Source organism: Podarcis cretensis, assembly GCF_951804945.1.
Source record: "Podarcis cretensis genome assembly, chromosome: 8".
NCBI lineage: Eukaryota > Metazoa > Chordata > Lepidosauria > Squamata > Lacertidae > Podarcis > Podarcis cretensis.
This window is the reverse complement of record NC_137177.1, coordinates 52,623,043-52,643,657: the sequence shown is the minus strand read 5'-3', so window position 1 is coordinate 52,643,657 and position 20,615 is coordinate 52,623,043. Positions and strand designations below refer to the sequence as shown.

At 48.9% G+C, this 20,615-nt stretch overlaps 1 protein-coding gene across 5 annotated transcripts in view; it reads left to right on the top strand.

The window, feature by feature from the left end:
• The first annotated feature begins 1,624 nt into the window (after positions 1-1,624).
• Positions 1,625-20,615, top strand: part of CBFA2T3 (CBFA2/RUNX1 partner transcriptional co-repressor 3) — a 67,080-nt gene continuing 48,089 nt past the window's right edge. For all 5 annotated transcript variants that reach the window (XM_079988813.1, XM_079988812.1, XM_079988810.1 and 2 more), the window contains exon 1: positions 1,625-2,886. The gene's annotated coding sequence lies outside the window, so the exon portion shown is untranslated. The remainder of the gene's footprint in view (positions 2,887-20,615) is intronic.

The following is a 20,615-nucleotide window of genomic DNA, read 5'->3' as shown; positions in this document are numbered from 1 at the left end:
TTCCATTCCACTGTTGGAGACTGTCACCGGTTCCTGGGAATCTCCAGTGGGGAGAGCACTGTTCCACTCAAGTCTTGCTTGTGGGGGCCTTCCCATGGGCTTCTGGTTGGCCACTGTGAGAACAGGATACTCACCTAGATGTTGTCATGTTTTGGGCTACAGAGGCTCAATAGGACGGGGCTTCTGTCTATGCAGTAACTCAGGCTTGGAGATTTTCAGTACTTTGTTTTTGTAAACCACTTTGAGTGTATTTTACAATCGGCATATAAATTTTACGAAATAAAAATAAAACAACTTTTAAAGAGAGTTAAAAGTGGTGTGTCAAGGCCAGCCCTTCCCGCTGGAGCAAAAACACACGTTTCTTTCCTTTCACTGTTACCTCTGCTCAAATAGGCCTTTGAAACAAGATTAAAAAAAACCTGTATGACCTGTTTCACAGAGGCAAAAATTGGGTGAGTGTACCCACAAGGAACCATTCTTTAATACAATTAATACTCCATTCTCTGGCTATTTTCACATGTGGATATGTAGCCTTTTATGACAACCAATGAAATGTGCCCAAACCAAACACCGGGAGTTCTGGTAGGCACAAAAGCTTCTCAAGGAGTAAACAGGGTTAACTGCAATATTCAACCTGAGTTTATAAGGTGAAGGGAGGGAGGCAGGCAGGCAGGAAGGAAGATGCAAGCTGGTAAAAGCTTCCTAGTCAATACAATCTTCTGCTTCTTTCCTCAGTCCCACACAGAGATGACCCACACAGAGTGAAGCAACAGCCTCAGGTGGAAGACACAGATATGGCCCCAGAGCCATTCCCCATTTTTGGAGATCAGTGCTGTGAATGTCACACAACCTGTCATGCACCCCATAAAGTAATGGGTTCAGCCTTCACAGTGGATGATGTGTTGCTTCCACTGCTGGTCCAGTCAGCTTCTGCACTCCCCCCAGCCTTCAGCAGCAGACAGTTATTTTGGCCTATGGCCTGTTTTGACAGTTATCCTGCCTGTAGGACTTCTGGTCCTAAACATCTGGAGGGCGTCAGGATGGAGCAGGCTGCTCCCCTCCAGTGACCCTTTGGTGGGCCTTATGATCTCTCAGAACCCTAATGGACCTGGGCAGCTCTACTTAGGAGGGTTTTTTTATAATGTTGGGAGGGAAACGGGCATAAAGTTGACCTAGTGATTTCCACGAGGGAACACAGTTCCTGGATCCCTGCTTCGGAAGGAGGAAGCCTCTTGAGATGCCGGTGGCACTTACTCCCGAGTAGGCAGGCGCTGGAGCTGCGCGGGAAGGCAAGTAAAGGGCAGCAGCAGCAGCCCAGCCTCCGTCTCAGCGAAGCCCGGGAAGGCAAAGTGGCGGAGGCGCGATTCCATCCAGCGCGCAGAGAAGAAGGAGGCTGGGAAGGAGCCGGAGTCGGTGGGAGAAGCCGGCGTCGGATCGCGCCTCCTGGGCAGGCTGCTGCCGGGCTGGACTTGCTGCAGCAGCAGTAGGGGTGGAGCGCCCCCTGCCGGGAGCCGCGCGAAGCCCGTCGCCGCAGCAGCAGCAGGCAAGGTGCCGCCGCTGCCAGGCGCTGCATCCAACGCGGCGCGTCCGGCAGGGCTGGGCTCCATCAGAGCGGGAGCAGCAGCAGCAGCGAGCGGAGGCAGGAAGGCGGGCTGGGGGGCCGCCGCCGCCACCTCTCCCAGGAGCCCGCCCGCCGCCTGCCCGGCTTGCTGGAGCCGAGAAGCCGCCCGACCCGCCAAGGCAGAGCCGCCTGCCATGTCCCGGGGAGCCCGAGCGCCGCCGCCGCTGCCGCCGCCGCGCAAGAGAAGCCCGGAGCCGCTGGCCAGGCTTTGAGGGAGACCGGGAGCCTTAGGCGGAGAGCGAGCGGCTCCCCGCGACGCGCTCTGCTAGGCGAGCGCCCGCCGCCCTCGTGCCCAGCTAAGCCACCCTCGCGGCTCGTCCTCCTGCGAGGGGGCGGACGGCGCTCCGAGGATTCCCTGCCCGGGAGGTGGCGGAGCCCTCGGGAAGGAGAGAGAGGCGCCTAGCTGCGTTGTTGGACGGCGGCGAGCGAGAGCCGAGCGGCGGAGAGGGCATTGGGGGGGGGCGGGGTGTCCCTCGCCAGATGGCACACCGAAGGGGCGAGCGGAGGAGGCGGAGGCGGCTGCAGTAGCTGGAAGGCAGCTCAGGGAAGAGGAGGAGGGAAAAGGCGACGAAGCCGGCGAGGGAGCAGCGCCTGGCCACTCGCCCGCCGTCGAGGAAGGGACCCAGCTGATCCCTCGCTGCGCACTGCCCCACCTGGGACCCGCGCGGCTGGCTTCACCCCATGGCCCCGACCCAGCGCCAGGCCTGAAGGGGCAGCGAGAATGAGGCCACGTCCAACGGCAGCCAGGCTTCTGCCCGGGCAAGCGGAGGGCGGCGGCCGCAGCGACAGCAGCAGCCGGTGAGCGGAGAGCCCGGCGCCCGGCGTGGGGAGCGCCATTTACCAAAGAGCCGGAGAGTAGGCGCGCTAGCCAAGCGCCGACGCCCGCTTTCCTCCGACGCCGCTTCTGGGTCGTGAGCCACACTTGGAGGGGCTCTGGAAAAGAGACGGACAGCTCCTCTCCCAAGGCAGGCGGGCGGGAAGGGACCGCTAGGCAAGGCGCGCCGCTGGGACGTCGAGGGGCGCATCGGGCATCGCCAGGACTTGGATCGCACCTGCTCAGGGCGCCCCCTCGCCCCAGTCGATGAGCCTCTTGGGGGCCCGGGAACCCCGTTTGGATTAACTGGTTCCCCTCCCTCTTTTTCCCGTCTTTCTTTCTCCCCATCCCCTTTTTTTGGGTTCTCCGGGAACTGTCCGACGCCTGGCCACCTTCCTCGACTTCTCCTGGGACTATTACCTCACCTCACCTCGCCACCGACCTCAGGACTGTAAGTTCCGCTCCGTTCTCTTTTACAGAGCTTACTAGCCTTCCGGCTGTAGGGATGCGATGGGAAGTGGAGGGAACAGAGCGATTTGCGGGTGGGAGGTCGGTTAAGTTGCCTGAACCGAAGAAATGTAGTCGAGAGGGGACCCCCCCCCCCCCAGCACGCACTCGCGTCTTCTCTTTCTCTTGCCTTTGTTATTTTGACCTTTTGGTGAAGTTTTTGCGGTTGGAGGAGAGGGAGACGGGCATCCCTTGGCCTCTGGGTGTCCCAGCTGTGTTCCCCCGCCTCGCACTCCCCGGGCATGCTTGTAGCGGTGGTTTCTTTGAACTGTCCCAAAAGATGAAGAGGTCCACTGCGCTCCTCCTCTGTCCGGATCTCAACCGGGCAAGAGGGGCGCAAACCAGCAAAAGACAAAAACAAAACCGGGCTGGATCCACCACCCGTTATCCTACCACTTCCAAACAAAGGCGAAGGGTGGAGCGGGGGGAGAGATATGAGAGAGAGAGAGAGAGAGAGAGAGAGAGAGAGAGAGAGAGAGAGATGTGGCCAGATGTGCGCCCCCTGAACCGCCCTGCGCTACGCTTGGGGAGGTTCGCCAAATACTCCACAACGATTTCCCCGAGGGTTGGCTATGGGGTCTCCTGAATGCACTGTGGGGAAGGGGCTGCGTGGACACGGGGCGGCAGAACAGCCTGACTGGGACTGGGCTTGGGAAGCCGCGCGCGCCTGGTGCCCCCTGACCTGGTGATGGTTCCTGTACCTTGTCTCTCGATGTACCCCCAAAATTGCTGTTGCTGCTGCTGGGGCTGTTTTCTGAAGAAAAGACCATGTCTTACTTTTGTGGTCCTCGCTCGCTCTGCTATAGACCCGGCGGCTGCCCAAGTGACAGCCTCTTCAGCGCAGCCAAGGCTGGTATGGACCCCGTCGAGGGTCGTTGGAAGCACCCGATACTTGACCGCTCCGCAACTCCGTCGCCTTGCAAGAGGAACCCCAAAGACCCCTTTCTTTCCACCCAGACGGAGAGAGGTTTAAGTGTTTCGAAGAAGGGGGTTCCTGTCCCGTTGCAGGAAGCTCCCTTCTGCTCAGAGGTATTGTCTTCTTTGTTGTGGCTACCCCCATCCCTGGGCTCAGCCTTGTAACTGAAAATAAATTCTGGGACAAAGGAGTTGTGAGCCCAGCAAAACAACTTAGGTTGCAAGCTACAAATCTGGACTCTGCATCTGTGTCATGAACCACTCTAGATTAAATCCTTTGCAGTCTCGGTAAATTAGCTACACATCTGTTTGTGAGGCTGGGGTTGGTGTTTTTCTTTTTCTTTTGTTTTTTCCAAATCTCCAGTTCCAGATATTTTTGCCCTTCTAAAGAACAAAGGGAGTAGATTTCATCTACCACCCCACAAACCCACAAGCACTCTAAGCAAAACTCTGCCTTTCTATTCAAGGGTTGTGGAAAACCCAGGGGGACACACCATCTCTGGGACACTCTCCCATGCAACTCCTGTAGGAATGAACTGGAGGGATTTGGACCAAACCCAGATGGATAAGGAGGCAAAGCTCTCTTGCTGGGATTTTGAAGTGTCAGTTATAATGAGCAGACTGCACCCTCCTAACCCTATTTGAGATATTCACAGACCTCAATCTGGAGAAGGTTAAGTCAACCATGGTGAATTTATCCCATTTATTTCAATGGGAAATGTGGGGAAAACAAACAAACAACACTTATTTTTTTGAGTAGCACTACTAACTTTCCTGGGGAGCCGAGCATCACCGTGTCAGTTTTGCCACCATGGGCTGAATCTTGGCATTCCAAATATATGATGGCTATATATTGCAAGCTGCGGTGGTCCCAGAAGTGCATTGGGAATGAGAGCTGATTACCCTCCAAGTGGGTAAAGGACATTATTCACTGTGATGCAGCTTCCATGAGAACACAGGGGCAACATGGATTGCTTTTCAATTCATTGCTCAAAAATGGCTCATATGTTAATTAGCTGAGAAGATAGACTTTTTTTTTACTCAGCAACCACACTCTGCAAATGAGTCAAGCGGCAGCATTCTTGGCTAAGCTGGGTGGCAGCAGCTAAGACTGGGAAGAAAATGTGGGAAGCTTAAATCAAGGGCAGTCAGCATGTGGACTGCATCAAGCTCATGAAGCCAGTTCTAGTGGCCTACCAGCCCTCTCCCAAAATCAGGCACCTTTTCCTCTCACCCTTATGCCTTACTGACAAAGGTGCCTCTTCTCCCTCTGGTGCAATGGCAATGCCATTGCTAGAAGGTCTTAGCACTCAAGGAAACAGGAAGGAGAGATCCTCCCTGTTTCCTGAGCATAAAGACCTTCTAGCAATGGCAGTGTGCCAGATGGAGAAGAGGAGACTTTGGAAGGTAAGTCAAGGGCTGTGCTTTCCATTGCTGGGCTAGGTTGGGCTGGGTACAGAAATTTTACAGGTTTGGATGGAATTACTGTACAATACAAGGATTTGTTGTTTTCAGACCCTCCAAGTGTCCCTATTTTCCAGGGACATCCCTGATTTAGAGAAGCCATCACAGTTTCTGATTTGATCCCAGAATGTCCCACTTTTCCTTGTTGTTGTTTAGTTGTTTAGTCGTGTCCGACTCTTCGTGACCCCATGGACCAGAGAACGCCAGGCACTCCTGTCCTCCACTGCCCCCCGCAGCTTGGTCAGACTCATGCTGGTAACCTCGAAAACACTATCCAACCATCTCGTCCTCTGTCGCCCCCTTCTCCTTGTGCCCTCCATCTTTCCCAACATCAGGGTCTTCTCCAGGGAGTCTTCTCTTCTCATGAGGTGGCCAAAGTACTGGAGCCTCAGCTTCACAATCTGTCCTTCCAGTGAGCACTCAGGGCTGATTTCCTTCAGAATGGAGAGGTTTGATCTTCTTGCAGTCCATGGGACTCTCAAGAGTCTCCTCCAGCACCATAATTCAAAAGCATCAATTCTTCGGCGATCAGCCTTCTTTATGGTCCAGCTCTCACTTCCATACATCACTACTGGGAAAACCATAGCTTTAACTATACGGACCTTTGTTGGCAAGGTGATGTCTCTACTTCTCAAGATGCTGTCTAGGCCTGTCATTGCCCTTCTCCCAAGAAGCAGGCGTCTTTTAATTTCGTGGCTGCTGTCACCATCTGCAGTGATCATGGAGCCCAAGAAAGTAAAATCTCTCACTGCCTCCATTTCTTCCCCTTCTATTTGCCAGGAGGTGATGGGACCAGTAGCCATGATCTTCGTTTTTTTGATGTTGAGCTTCAGACCATATTTTGCACTCTCCTCTTTCACCCTCAATAAAAGGTTCTTTAATTCCTCCTCACTTTCTGCCATCAAGGTTGTGTCATCTGCATATCTGAGGTTGTTGATATTTCTTCCGGCAATCTTAATTCCGGCTAGGGATTCATCCAGCCCAGCCTTTCGCATGATGAATTCTGCATATAAGTTAAATAAGCAGGGAGACAAAATGCAGCCTTGTCGTACTCCTTTCCCAATTTTGAACCAGTCAGTTGTTCCATATCCAGTTCTAACTGTAGCTTCTTGTCCCACATAGAGATTTCTCAGGAGACAGATGAGGTGATCAGGCACTCCCATTTCTTTAAGAACTTGCCATAGTTTGCCATGGTCGACACAGTCAAAGGCTTTTGCATAGTCAATGAAGCAGAAGTAAATGTCTTTCTGGAACTCTCTAGCTTTCTCCATAATCCAGCGCATGTTTGCAATTTGGTCTCTGGTTCCTCTGCCTCTTCTAAATCCAGCTTGCACTTCTGGGAGTTCTCGGTCCACATACTGCTTGAGCCTTCCTTGTAGAATTTTAAGCATAACCTTGCTAGCGTGAGAAATTAGTGCAATTGTGCGATAGTTGGAGCATTCTTTGGCACTGCCCTTCTTTGGGATTGGGATGTAGACTGATCTTCTCCAATCTTCTGGCCACTGCTGAGTTTTCCAAACTTGCTGGCATACACTTTTCCTTAGGATGTCCCTATTTTCATTGGAGAAATGTTGGAAGATATGGAGTTATCCAACCCCCTAAGGCATCTGAAGGCAATCCTTTGTAGGGAAGTTTTCTAAATGTTTAATGTTGTATTATGTATTTATATATGTTGGAAGCTGCCCAGAGTGGTTGGGGCATCCCAGTCAGATGTGTGGGGTATAAATAGTAAAATGATAATTATGGAATGGGACGTCCCTATTTTCATCAGAGAAAAGTTGGAGTGTATGTGTTTTAGGAGTATTTGGGGTGTGTGACTTTTCTCTTCATTCCCTGGGAAAAGCCACATCAATGGTCATTTTGTGTGCATGGAGTTACACGTGTTAAAGGATTCTGTGGTGCCTGACAGCTGGCAAGCAGGTCAAGCATAGTTATGAACCGCCTAGAACTGAGATGCATGACCACAAGGTGTGCAAACAGGGAAAATCTTCACTCAAAAGTGTGTGCTGTTCTGCATGATGATGAAAATGCATCTTGAGAGACAACCTACTAGAACTCTGGAAAAGGCACATGCATTGGACTTGCTGAAGGGGGCATCCCAGGATGTCTGTGGACTGCAGCAGTGGGTAGGAACAGGTGGTGGTTGGGCTATGCCGAGGAGAGGAAATCTTTTCAGCTTGAGGGCCACATACCTTTCTTGGTAACCTTCCATGGGTCACTCGTAAGTGGTGGGAGGGGCCGGAGGTAAAGTGGGTGGAGCAATGAATGACAATGTTACCTCTGCTTGTTTCTATACACTCACCCCTCTGCAGGAAAGCAAGAAGCATGTTCTGTGTTCAAGGATGCATTCCAGCCAGGCAAAAACACTCAAGGAAGGTGTGAAGCAGGGTTGGGGAGGCTGTGGCCTAGAGAGAGTTCTGAGGGCAAGATGGAAAGGCAGCCACATTTGGCCCCCAAGTCTAAGGTTCTCCATTCCTATACTCTACTCTCATATCCTTTCATCCCTCACCATAAAAATAAGCATCCTGTTCCCCTCTGTTGAGTGCTGGAGGATAAGCAGCAAGTGCTGTGGGCTGTGCAGAAAGGTGTCTTGTACAGGTTCATGCCAAGCAGGCCCATAACACTTTGGCTGACCCCAGTGTCATAGGCCTGCCTTTCCGTTGCAAATAGTATGTGGATGCGTACCAATTCAGAACTGGGTGAAATGGACTCTAGCCCACAAACGTTTCTGCTGTGATAAATTTGTTAGCTTTGAAGCTGTTAGCCATAATCTCTGAGACATTACGCTTAACACAAAATCTTCAAAAGTCTTGTTGAGGGGATGAACTAAGCCTCAGAATTACACAGCGGTGTGTGGCGGCAATGGGAAGAACAGGAATCTATAGGTTGCAGAAAGTGCTTAACATCGCATTCCAAGGATGCACTAAAGGACCTGCATCTCTGAAACCAATCAGAACTAGGCATCTGGTCACATAGTCTGTCAGGTTCTCCCCCCCCCCATCCATCCCTCTCCTCTACCCCATGTTTCAAAGTCCACCTAAAGGAAACAGGCCTCCATCCTCCTTCTTTCCACTTGCGGTGATAAGGATTGATACTGGGTGTGGCTGTTACAATATCAAAGCAAATACTGAAATGCTGGGGGACCTAGCAAAGATCCTGTGTTGTTGCACAGAGCCCTGCTTTCTGGGGGGTGGGGGCTGAGAGTTTTCTCTTTTTTCCCAATGACATAATGGCTATTTATAACTTTTGGCTCTCTCTGGGTTGCCGCTGGGCTGGGAAATGAATGAAATGCAGCTGTTGAGGGCAGGGGCGGGCTGTCTCTGTGCACGTTTCGCAGGCTCAATTAGAGAAAGCTCCCCCCCTTCCCTTTTGTTTTGGAAGGGGTCAGGATTTCAGCTTGTTTCTTTTTTAAAAGTGTGTGCTCTGTGGGAGACCATTAACAGTGTCCCTGTTATTCTCCAAGATCCACATCTGAAGCAACAACTGCATAAACTTAACTTTGAAGAAGGACTGCGGCTCAGGAGCTAGGCATCAGCTTTGCATGCATCAGGTCCCATGTGCCAGCATTTCCAGGCAGGGCTTGGAAAGACCCACCCCTGCCTGAAACCCTAGAAGGCCCCTGCAGACAAGCCTGAGTTGGAGAGGCTGATGTTCTGATTCGGTATATTGCAGCTTCCTACGTGAGCTCCTGGGAGAGTCCTGGGCAGATGGGCCTAATTTGAATAAGGAGCCAAGAAGCCAGCTGTGTGCATAGTTGTCTTCAGAAGTATTTAATTCATGGTCCTGGGTCATACCAGCTTGAAGTTCTGGCTCAGCTGCCTGGATCATCTCCCTGCCAGCCCAAAAGCTGGCTCTCCACAAATTCCTCCACCTGTTCATAGTGCTGTTTTCTGACCTGGTTCTGTGGACAGAGAGTCACTTTCATACCCTGGAGACTGACTTAGCTGTAATCCTAACCTTACTTACCCATTGAATCCAGTGGGACTTTCTTCTGAGTAGACACGGTCGGGGTTGCAGTCACAGTTTCTAAAGTGAGAGATACACTCAGGCTTAGAGCGCTTTAAAAATAGCACACATTATTTCAATTTGTTTTGTCTTTCTTCTCCCGACAAGGATCTGATCACTGCCCTCGTCTTTTCCTTTCCTGTGCTGTTGCTAGTTATTGAGGAAGTTCCCGATCATATGGCAATCCATATTGCTATTGCTATTATCAATATGAATAAACATCTGTCAGCTACACTTTTCCAAGGCTGCTTAAACAAGGTTCAGCAGCAAAATATTTTTAAAAGCAATAAAAGAACAAGATTAACAGTGCAATTCTAGGCATGTCTAGCCAGAAGTCCTACTGAGTTCAGCAGGGTTTATTCCCTGTAAGTGGCTGTAGGAAGGCAGCTTAGAACAGCAGAAAAAAAGCCGCACAAAAAGGAGCAACTTCAAAGCTCAACTTGGTTTAAAAAGCCTGGGGAAATGAAAAATAGTTTCCTTCATACTAGGAAGGTAAGATAACAGGTTCCTGGGAAAACTTCCCAGGGTGAAATTTCCATAGATGGAGTCCATCACCAAAAATGATCTTCACTTATTGCACTGCCATGTCACCTGCCTTAGCTAGCGTGCCACAATCAGAAGGGGCGGGAAGGAAGAAGATGACAAGTTTTCACTGCATGAAAATGTAGTGCCATCAATGTACATTAACAGAGTTCCACAGGGCAGGTCTCTGCCTCCGGGAGTTTACAATTTCACAGTGGGTAGGATAGCAGAAGAAAGGGAATGCAGAGAAAGGAAAACAAGGTTAGGAATGGTGAAGGTGAACACCAGTAGTTACTAGCAGCAATAACTTAGGCTTGGCTACTGTTGGGGTTTTTCGGTTGAGCAAACAATCCAGATCACTCAGATAAGTGAGCCAAGCTGCATTCTATTGGAAGAGGATAAAATGTTTGAGATCATCATTAGCCATTCTGACATGGAGATAAAGTCCCCTCTCACATACAGCAATTGGACAGACACCCTAAGCATTAAGGTACCTTAATGCAAAATAACATTTGCAAGAACGGTTGCAATATTCTATGTAGCCTTCTCAACTCACGAGAAGTGTGTGCGCTTTCAAAGAGAATTTGCAAACTGAAGCTGTAACAGATACACTCTGGGCTGTAGAGAAATGTATTGTTCCATCCTGAAGATAATATTCCACAAATGTTGTAGTGAGGCAAGTGTCTAGACCTAGAGAACCTTTCCCTTAGGCAGCTCAGGATTCCAATACAGTACCTTCAGGGTTGCCTCTCCCCATATGAACCAACCTAGATGCTGTATTTGTCATAGGGGCCCTTCTCTGTCCCCTGTCTGCCCCCTTCAAGGGAAGTAGAGAGGGTGGCAACACAGAAACAGCCCTTCATTGAGGACTCCCAGTTGACAGAAGGCTTTCCCCAGGGAAACCTGCCTGACACCATAGTCCTCTTCTTTTAGACATCAGGCTAAATAATTTCTGTTTGCCCCGGCCTTTGACCAATAATATGGAAGGGGTGTGGGTGTGTGGGTGTGTGGGTGTTTGGTTTGGTTTGTTTTGGTGCCAGGTTGGGTAGGATTTGTCCTTTTATAAATATTCATGGATGAGTCATGTGTTTTATTTTTATTTATTGCAGGGTTTAAATGTATTTTATGCTGGAAGTCACTTTGGAACACTCCATTGTGTGGGGAAAGAGATGAATGTTTTATGTTGCAGCAGCCACTGCTTCCTTAAATTCTGAGCATTTTTGTCAAGTCTTTCTGGTGTGCAAAATGCTTCCCCTTTTACATTATCTCAGTAATCTTAACAACAGTCCTGTAAGGTAGGGTGCTATTACAACTCCACCCCCCATGCAGGGCATAGGCTGAGAGTGAAAAGAGCCTTGCTTAAAGGGACCTGCAAAGGTCATGACAGAGGTGAAATTCCTGGTTTTCAGCACATGGTGGAACTGTTTCTGAGATCAAACTAAGGAGGTGGTATAATTGCAGGAGCATTTGCAGAGGGAAATCAGCAGGCAAGAGTTGTTGGTTTATTTACTCTCCCCTGCTGCATATGTCTCAACTACTTGTGGGTCCCCCATTCATGATCCCCAGCTGTGCTGTTAGACCAGAGGTAAGCCCAGCAGTGAGAAGGGCATTTGCAGGGATGACTCAACGGAAGAATCAAGCACCTGTTAACAAATTCCTCCACCCCTGTGTTTGTCTCAGGTTTGCCATCTCTCAGGCAAACCCTTCATTTAGCCCCTGGGAAGTAATAGCTCTGCTCTGTTCTGCACTGGTCAGGACACATCTGGAGTGCCGTATCCAGGTCATTTGAGGAAGGACTTTAACCGAGAGGAGGGTGATCCGAATGGTGAGGGCTAGATGAGGAAAGGGTGAAAAAGCTGGGGGTGATTAGCCTGGAGAAGAGAAGCTTAAGGGGGTGGGGGAGTGGGAGAGACACGAAAGCAGTCTCCAAATATCTTAAGGGCTGTCATGGAGAAGATGGAGCCGGCATGATGGAGCTGGAGCTTCAGGGAGGTGTTGGAAAACAAGAGCTGTGTGGGCTACTGTGTTATGGCCTTTAGTCCCTAAGGGTGCTGTCCTCTCATCAGTGCTGAAGTAAACAACCAGTCCAGTTGGTTTCAGTACATGAGATAAAGCACTCAGCGCTTGCGGTGTGGGTGTCCTGCTTTGGTGGTAGTGTCACTCTTGCATTAGGAGAAACTTCTGGAATGGTGGAACATTCTGCCTCAGGATATGGTGGGCTCTTTTTCACTGGAAGTATATAAGCGCGGCTGGGCAAGCCACCTGTAAAGGATGCTGTACTTGCAGATTCTGTACTGAGCAAGGGGTTGGACCAGATCCCGTCCAACTCCTATGATGTGGTCACAAGTGGGCCTGCTTCATTTTCAGTGCCTAGGAGGTTGGAACAGGGCTTCCTTTGTGGTGGCCCCCCAGTTGAGGAATCCTCTCTCCAGAAATACCCCTTAAGAAAAGCCCTGTTGGTTCAGCCCAAAGGTTCATGTAGTCCAGCATCCTGTTCTCACAGTGGCCAACCAGATGCCCCTATGGGAAGCCCACCAGCAGAATCTGAGTGCAAGAGCATTGTCCCCCATTTGTGATTTCCAGCAGCTGGCATTTGGGGGCATACTGCCTCTGACAATGGAGGTACAACATAGCCATTGTGGCTACTAGCCCTCAATAGTCTTATCTTCCATGAATTTAACTTATTCTCTTGTAAACCCATCCAAGATAGTGGCCAACGTGGCAGCAAATGCCACAGTTTAACTATGTGCTGCATGAAGAAGTCCTTTCTTTCATCTATCCCAAATCTTCCAACATTCAGCTTTCTTGGATGGCTCCATTGGGTTCTAGTGATTTTATGTAAATTGTGTTATTTTTATTGTTGTTAGCTGCTCTGAGTCCGGCCTCGGCTGGGGAGAGTGGGATATAAATCAAATATTATTATTATTTGTTTTCTGAGAAGGAGAAAATGTGTTTTTTTTTTCTATGCACTTTCTCCACACTAGGCATAGTTTTATACATCTGTTCAGCGCCATCTCTCTTCCCTCCCCAATGTCTCTTGGCTTTTAGGCAGCAATTGAACACAGTTTTATTTGGTGGGCTCTTGAACAAACAATGTTGCTCTAGGCTGTTCTCAATGGGTTTGTTTCCATTGTGCTTTTTCAGCAGATCGTTCTCAAGTTTAGCAAGCCACCTTGAGGATCAGTTCTGATGGAGAGGTTGGGGCACAAATGTTATAAAGGAAGGAAGGAAATGCACCTCGCCTTGGCAGATGTGAGTTGGGGAACCAACCCTTTGCCAGGTTCACCAGTAGCTCCTTCGCCCTCAGCCCAGGACATGGCATCTACTACTCATGTCTTGGTGCAGTTCCACTGGTGGGTCAGGTGCTGTGTACACAATGCAGGAACTACAGCATCCCCTCCTCTGGAGACTTTTCAGGTGCTGCACCAGACAGTCACAGGTGAGGCAGACAGGTAGAGGGGGAGGGGAATGCTCAGTGTCCAATGGAACAATCATATCCCACCTTCAGCAGGTTGAATTTTATTTTTTGGTGGTCCCAATTCTACAATTATGTTTTGATTTTATAGTTGTCAACTGCTCAGGAGTTATTTTGGATATGAGCAGTATATAAATTAATTAATTAATAATAATATAGGTGATATAATAATAATAATAATAATAATAATAATAATAATAGTCAAAACTATATATTAAAAAAATTCCTTCCAGTAGCATCTTAGAGACCAACTAAGTTTGTTATTGGTATGAGCTTTCGTGTGCATGCACACTTCTTCAGATACCATGCACACAAAAGCTCATACCAATAACAAACTTAGTTTTTTAGTTTTGTTTCAACTATGGCAGACCAACACGGCTACCTACCTGTAACTAATAATAATAGTGGTAGACATTGGGGAAGAAGAGCATTAGAAGCTTTCCTAATTTGAGGAAGAGTTTATTGATGGACTTGGAAGATAAAGAGGGGGGCAGCAGGCTGAACAGAGGCAAGGAGTTCTTCAATCTTGAGTCCCCAGATATAGTTAGACTCCAATTCCCATCATTCCCAGCCATCTTAGCCAATGGTCAAGGGTGATAGAAGTTGTAGTCCAACAAAATCTGGGTGGGGGAAGGCAAAGTTGAAGAATCCAGGTCTAAGCCACCCTTCCTTAGCCTGGTGGCCTCTGGCTGTTTTGAAGTACAGTTCCCACCTGCCTCAGGCAACATGGCCATGCTGGCTGGGTCTGTTGGGAGTTGTCATCCAAAATAGCCAGAGGGCACTGGCTGGGGAAGGCAGCTCTAAGCACAGGGAAGAGGCTGACAGAAAGAAGCAGGCAGGAATCCGAGAGGAAGCGAGAAGCAACCAGCCCTCATTGCTTCTGCCCAGACACACCCCTAGGGATGGGGAAGAAATTCAATTTTGTTTGCATTATATTGAGGAACAGCCTAATTTGCACTCCTCAAATCAATAAACGAACCAAAACACAACTAACCCCCCCCTTCCATATTTCTGTGATGCAGCTCTCTAGCTAAGCATTGTGGACAAACATGCACACATTAGTGAAAAGGACATACAAATGCATTTCATTAGGGGAAATTGCTTGCGAAAATTTTGCTACACTGCATGCAAAAAAAAGTGTGTTTTAAGATGCTGACGAGTTTTCATGAGTATTTTTTTAAAAAATCACAAGTTGCTGCTGAAATGTGGAGAGCTGAATTTAAGATAGGGGGAAATGAGGGAACCTAAAAGTGACAGATTCATCCATCACTACACACCGCTCCAATTATATATTGCTTTGGTTTCTTTCTGGGGCTTAAACAGATCTATGATCCACCCCCACCCCAATTTGCCCCTGGCTGCCTTCCTCATCACTGCCTCTGCCTAACCAGAGCTGCCTCCACAAGTCACTGGGGCTCATCATCACCACCCTGAAATGAATCTTCAGCTCCTCTGCTAATGTGGGGAGGCCAGGTCAGAGCAAGGGGATAGAGCCTTGCACTCTGCTGCTTCATTTTGTTTTCAGCCCCCCCCCCCCACTTCCATGTTGAGGGGAAAATTGTGTCTCACTTAATTCCCAGCATATGGCTCAGGAACAGAACCTTGCCTGTGGGTAGGAGGAAGGAGTTGAGCAAGCACAGATTCCGTGGCAGCAGCTTGGGCTCTCATGACAATTGAGTGGAGGAAGAGGGTCTGCATTAGCTCTGCAGGAGAGTGCAGGCGCTGCATGCAAAAAAACTGCTCCCATATTTAGCCCATAGTTCACGGGTCACCAATGCAGTGCCCATGGAGACAGGGAGGCCTTCCTGGGTCCAGCCTTTGTTATGGAGGTAACGTGGTGGTGTTGTCAGAGCCTCATCCTATACCCACCCGATGGTTTGAAGGCTGACGGAAGCTGGGTTAGAGCACTGGACTAAGACCAAGGAGGCCCCGGTTCAAAGCTCAATGCTGTGAACTTCACTGGGTAACTGTGGGACAGTCGCAGCCACTCTCAGCCTGCCTACCTCACAGGGTTGTTGTGAGAATAAAATGGAGGGAGTGTGATATCCATGTGTGTCACTTGGAGGGATGGTGGGATAAATATAAATAAATCCTCAGTGTTTCCAGCAAAAAAAAAGAACGAAAAGAAAAGGCATATCGGTCCAAGCTGTGAGCTAAAAGATCTATGGATAAAGGGCGGTATACAAATTTAAATAATGAATAATTTAATTAACTAATTAATAATAAAATGAGCATTTGTTCATAAAATCATTGAGTTGGAAGGGACCCTGAGGATCATCTAGTCCAACCCCCGGCAATGCAGGAATATGCAGCTCTCCGTTATGGGGATCAAACCTGCACCCTTGCCTTATAAGGAGGCATATAGAAAGCAGACTTTTCACCACTGATGGATAATATATGGGAAGCAAATAATGGCACCTGGGGCTCCTCCCAGGATGATACCCCACCCTCCCTGCACAGTGACATGTTGTGTTCCAGACCTTTGGCTGTTCCCCATCTATCCCCAGCCACCAAGCTTCTTCCTCTTCTCTTCCTTTGTCTTAGTTCTAAGCACAGCTAGGGGAAGGGCACATCGGTGTTGCAGCAAATGTCTTTTCTGATCCTGTAGAGGGTAGGACCTGAACCCATGGGTTCAAGCTAGAAGAACAGAGATTTAGATGAAGGCTGGGGGAATATGTGGGCCGTGCAAACATTGCTGGACTACAAATCCCATTGTCACAGACCATTAGCCATGCTGGCTGGGGCTGATGGGAGTTAGAGTCCAACAACATCTGGAAGGTCCCTGGCTCCCCTACTCCTGACTGAGACAAAACGGTTAAGGAGAACTTTGCAACATCACAAGCGGTTTGACAGTGAAGCAGACTGCTTCTGAAGATGGTGGGTTTTCCTTTGTTATGCGTTTTTAAGCAGAAGCTGGGTGACCTACACTAACAGGCCTTTGAGATCACTTCTAGGGTCTAGGATCTTAGGAGAAAACTCTAAATGTTAGGAGAAGCAGCATAGCTGCCATTTTCAGTTCTTTTCTCTGGGTCCATGAGGACTCACAGCACCTTTCTTTTTAAAAACAAAAGCTGGTGTTTAATTGTGAATTCCACCTGCATCTGTGTTTGATGCACTTTCCTAAGTTTTCCATCACTTGGTTTTAGGAACATAGGAAGCTGCTTTGTACTGCATCCATTGAGCTAAGTATTATCTACACTGACTTGGAGATGTCTGGGATTGAACCTGGGACCTTCTGCATGCAAGGCAGATGCTCTACCCCTGAGCCACATCCCTGTGTCTCTCATAGAAACAGGTGCCTTGTCCCACCTCAGATCCAGCCAGCATGTTGGGGCTTGCTCTGGTTCCCTGCAGCTGCACCCAAGGGCCAGGCCAGATCGTGTTGCTCTGTTTACTCTTGGTGGTCAGGGAGGATGTTCGCTTTCCCTGAGCACAAGACAGCTGGTAAACAGTGGTGGTGTTGGCTGGGTAGCCAGCTCCTTTGTCTAGTGAGGAGATCATTAAGGGCTCAGCTTCCCACCTGTTCTGACAGGAAATGGCCCAGCTGCCTGGTCCTCCCGTTTCCTAGTAACAGTTGACAAGATGGTGGCGCAGAAGGGGCCTCTACCCAAGATACGTCTGTCAGTCCACAGTGTCACTCGCACCGTGCGCAGGAAGATGCTCCCACTAGAAATGGAGCCGCATTATTCACACAACTTGGAGCACCTCTTAGCGGGTTGAGGAGAATGGACATTTCCTCGCTACCCAGCAGACATCCAGGTGTGGCATCCAGGCAAGTAACCTTTACTTGCTAGTGGTCTACTGGAGCTTTTGGCTCTCCAGGGTGGAAAATTCATGTGGGTTAATTTGGCACTTGCTGAAGAGATTGCTGAGATGCTTTGTTTTTGAATGCTTTAAGGTTGCAGCCTTTGCCAACCTGGTGTGCTGTGCTAGCAAGGACTGGTGGGAGTTGTAGTTCAAAACATCTGGAGGGCACCAGGTTGGCAAAGACTGCAATGTGCCATTTCCCTAGGGACCAATGCCAAAAGACGGTCAATGGGGAAAAGTTTAGCTTGATCCTCGTAGGGCCAAATCCTGATAAAAGAGAGTCGAAAAGAAGGAAGTCTGGGTTTCATGTTCTTAACAGTTTCTTGAATTTCAGGGGATCCTCACTGCAGCTGTTCAGAGCTAACACTTGTTGTTCCCTTGTTGTTCTTTCTTGTTTTATGAATCATATTTTGTTTGCATTTTATTATAGGGAAACATGTAAAAGCTTTTCAGTGCCTCCAAAGTCTAGCTGCCAAATGACTTTGCGTTTCAAAATCTCAAACTTTGGCATGCTCTATTTCTTTTGCTCATGTCCTTAATGCATTTGTATCCCACCTTTTCCTCCCAAGTTACTCAAGGTGGTTAACTAGGTTCTGCCACTCCTCATTTAGTCCCCACAGCAACTCTCTGAGGTTGGTTAGGTTGAGAGTCAGCGAGCTTCACAGCCCATGGGCAGTTTTAACCCTGGTCTCCCAGTCTTGTTAGACCTGATGACAGAACTCCAACGGGGGCGGGGCGGGTAATGCTATGCTAGTGGGGCTGAACCTGCACCTCCTGGGCGCAGCTGGTAGTGTGAGTACTTTCTGCCATTTAGTCGTAATGATCTCAATAAACCTTTTGGAACTAAGCTGCTCCCTTTCGGCATAGTACATAGCTACATAATAAGACCAGATGAAGAATCCTGCCGGTTCAGGACAAAGGCCAATCTAGCCCAGCATCCTGTTCTCTCAGTGGCCAATCAGATGCCCCTATCAGGAAGCCCACAAGAAGAATCTGCGGGGAACCATGCTCTCTCCCATTGTGAGCCCTAGCAACAGGCATTTGGAGCCATCCTGCCTCCAACAGGGGAGGTGCAGCACAGCCATTGTGGCTAGCAGCCATTGATAGCCTTACCCTCCATGAATTTGTTCCACCCTCTTTTAAAGCCATCACGACCTCTTGTGGGAGTGAATTCTATAGTTTAGCTCTGTGCTGTGCTTTCTTTTGCCTGCCCTGAATCTGAAGGATCATTGGATGGGCCCGAATATTATGAGATCCACTTCATCCATGAGAGTCAGCATTTTATACACCTCTATGTGCCCCCATTGGGATGCGGGTAGCACTGTGGGTTAAACCACAGAGCCTAGGGCTTGCCGATCAGAAGATTGGTGGTTCGAATCCCCGCAACGGGGTGAGCTCCCGTTGCTCGGTCCCTGCTCCTGCCAACCTAGTAGTTCAAAAGCACGCAGTGCAAGTAGATAAATAGGTATCACTCAAGTGGGAAGATAAACAGTGTTTCCGTGCGCTGCTCTGGTTCGCCAGAAGTGGCTTAGTCATGCTGGCCACGTGACCCAGAAGCTGTACACTGGCTCCCTCGGCCAGTAAAGTGAGATGAGCGCCGCAACCCCAGAGTTGGTCACGACTGGACCTAATGGTCAGGGGTCCCTTTACCTTTACCTATGTTCCCCCATTACTCACTCCCCCACCCCAAACTTAAAAGTTCCTCCTCCTTACTTTCCTCCTAGGGTTTCAATCACCACTCCTTGATTGTAACATGTTTTATGTCTCCTGTGCACACAAAAAATGTGTGTGTGTGTTAAGCATGATTTCAAAACTGCAAGCCTTCAATGATTTTTTTAGATGCAGCTGAAAAGCCTGAAACTGTTTGCTTGCAAAATAATGGGGGGGGGGGGGCAAAGGGGTGTGAATAGCCTTTTGTCTCCTTCCCTGATGCTGATGCTAGGAACTGCAACAGCTTTGCTCTCTTCCCCCTCTCTCCTCCCCCCTCCCCATAACACCCTGACTCCAACTGCTCCATCTGCTTGCTTGGAATGCTTCCCACAATTGGGATGCCTGCAGAAAGAAAAGGATTAGGGGGAAATCCAGTCCCACTGAGGGATCAGTCTGAGAGGTCACTCAAAAACACCAGGCTGTGCACCGGTTAAGTTGGGCTCCGTTTAACTGGAATGTGAAATTCCCCTCCTGGCCTTCATCTCAATCTGCCTAGGTGAGATTCATACTGCTGTGTAGTTGTTTTAAAAAGCACCTTCCAGTTAAGCAGCTGCATCTAGATGCCACTACTACAACTACTACTACTACTACAAGGGAGGGACCCTGTAGCCTCCCAGATGTTTCTGGACTCCAACTCCCATCATTCTTGATTATTGGCCATGCTGGCTGAGTCGGATGGGAGCTGGAGTCCCACAGCATCTGGAAGACCACGACAAGATGTACTACAAGATGCAGGGATGGTGGCTGTCAACCTAGATGGCTTTAAAAGGGGATTAGGCCAATCCCTGGAGGAAAAGGCTATCGATGGCTGCTTGTCATCCTGACTACACTTTATCTCCGGTATCAGAGGCATTGCTAAGCTAATTAACACATCGCCATTGAAGGATTCTTTCCCCCTTCAGTGGATCTGCCAAGCCTCCTTTTAAAGCAGTCAGTAAAGCATGTGACTCTTGATCTCAGGGCTGTGGGTTTGAGCCCCACATTGGGCAAAAGATCCCTGCATTGCAGAGGGTTGGCCTGGATTACCTTTGCAGTCCCTTCCAATTCTCCCATTCTATGAGTCATTGAAGTCATCACTGCATCTCCTGGCAGTGTGAATTCCATAAGCCAAAGGCGCACTATGTGAAGAAGTCCTTTCTTTTGTCTTTCCTGAATCTAATGTCCATCGGTGCCATCACACTCTTCTATTACAGTGGTACCTCGGGTTAAGTACTTAATTCGTTCCAGAGGTCTGTTCTTAACCTGAAACTGTTCTTAACCTGAAGCACCGCTTTAGCTAATGGGGCCCTCCTGCTGCTGCCGCGCCGCTGGAGCATGATTTCTGTTCTCATCCTGAAGCAAAGTTCTTAACCCGAGGTACTATTTCTGGGTTAGCGGAGTCTGTAACCTGAAGCGTATGTAACCTGAAGCGTATGTAACCCGAGGTACCACTGTACAGGGTTAGGGGAAAACCTGTCTCCACAACTGCTTCTGCCTACTTCCTGCAAAGGCAAAATATATGGGAGGAGATAAGTGAGCCTTCTTTGCTAAATAAAGAGCTCTTACACCTTTCTGCAAAATGATCCCCTGTGCACATTCTTGTGCTTTTAGATTTTTTTTAACCCATCAAGTTCCTACAGGGTGACATTATAAATTACAGTAAAGGACTTAAATGTAGGGCGCTTCTTTTTTTTTCTATTGAAAAACTAGCTATCCTTGCAAGGAATCCCCTGATAATCTCTTAACAGAAAAGTCTTGCCATCATTTTGGGAAAAACAGAAGCCTGGGCCACCAAG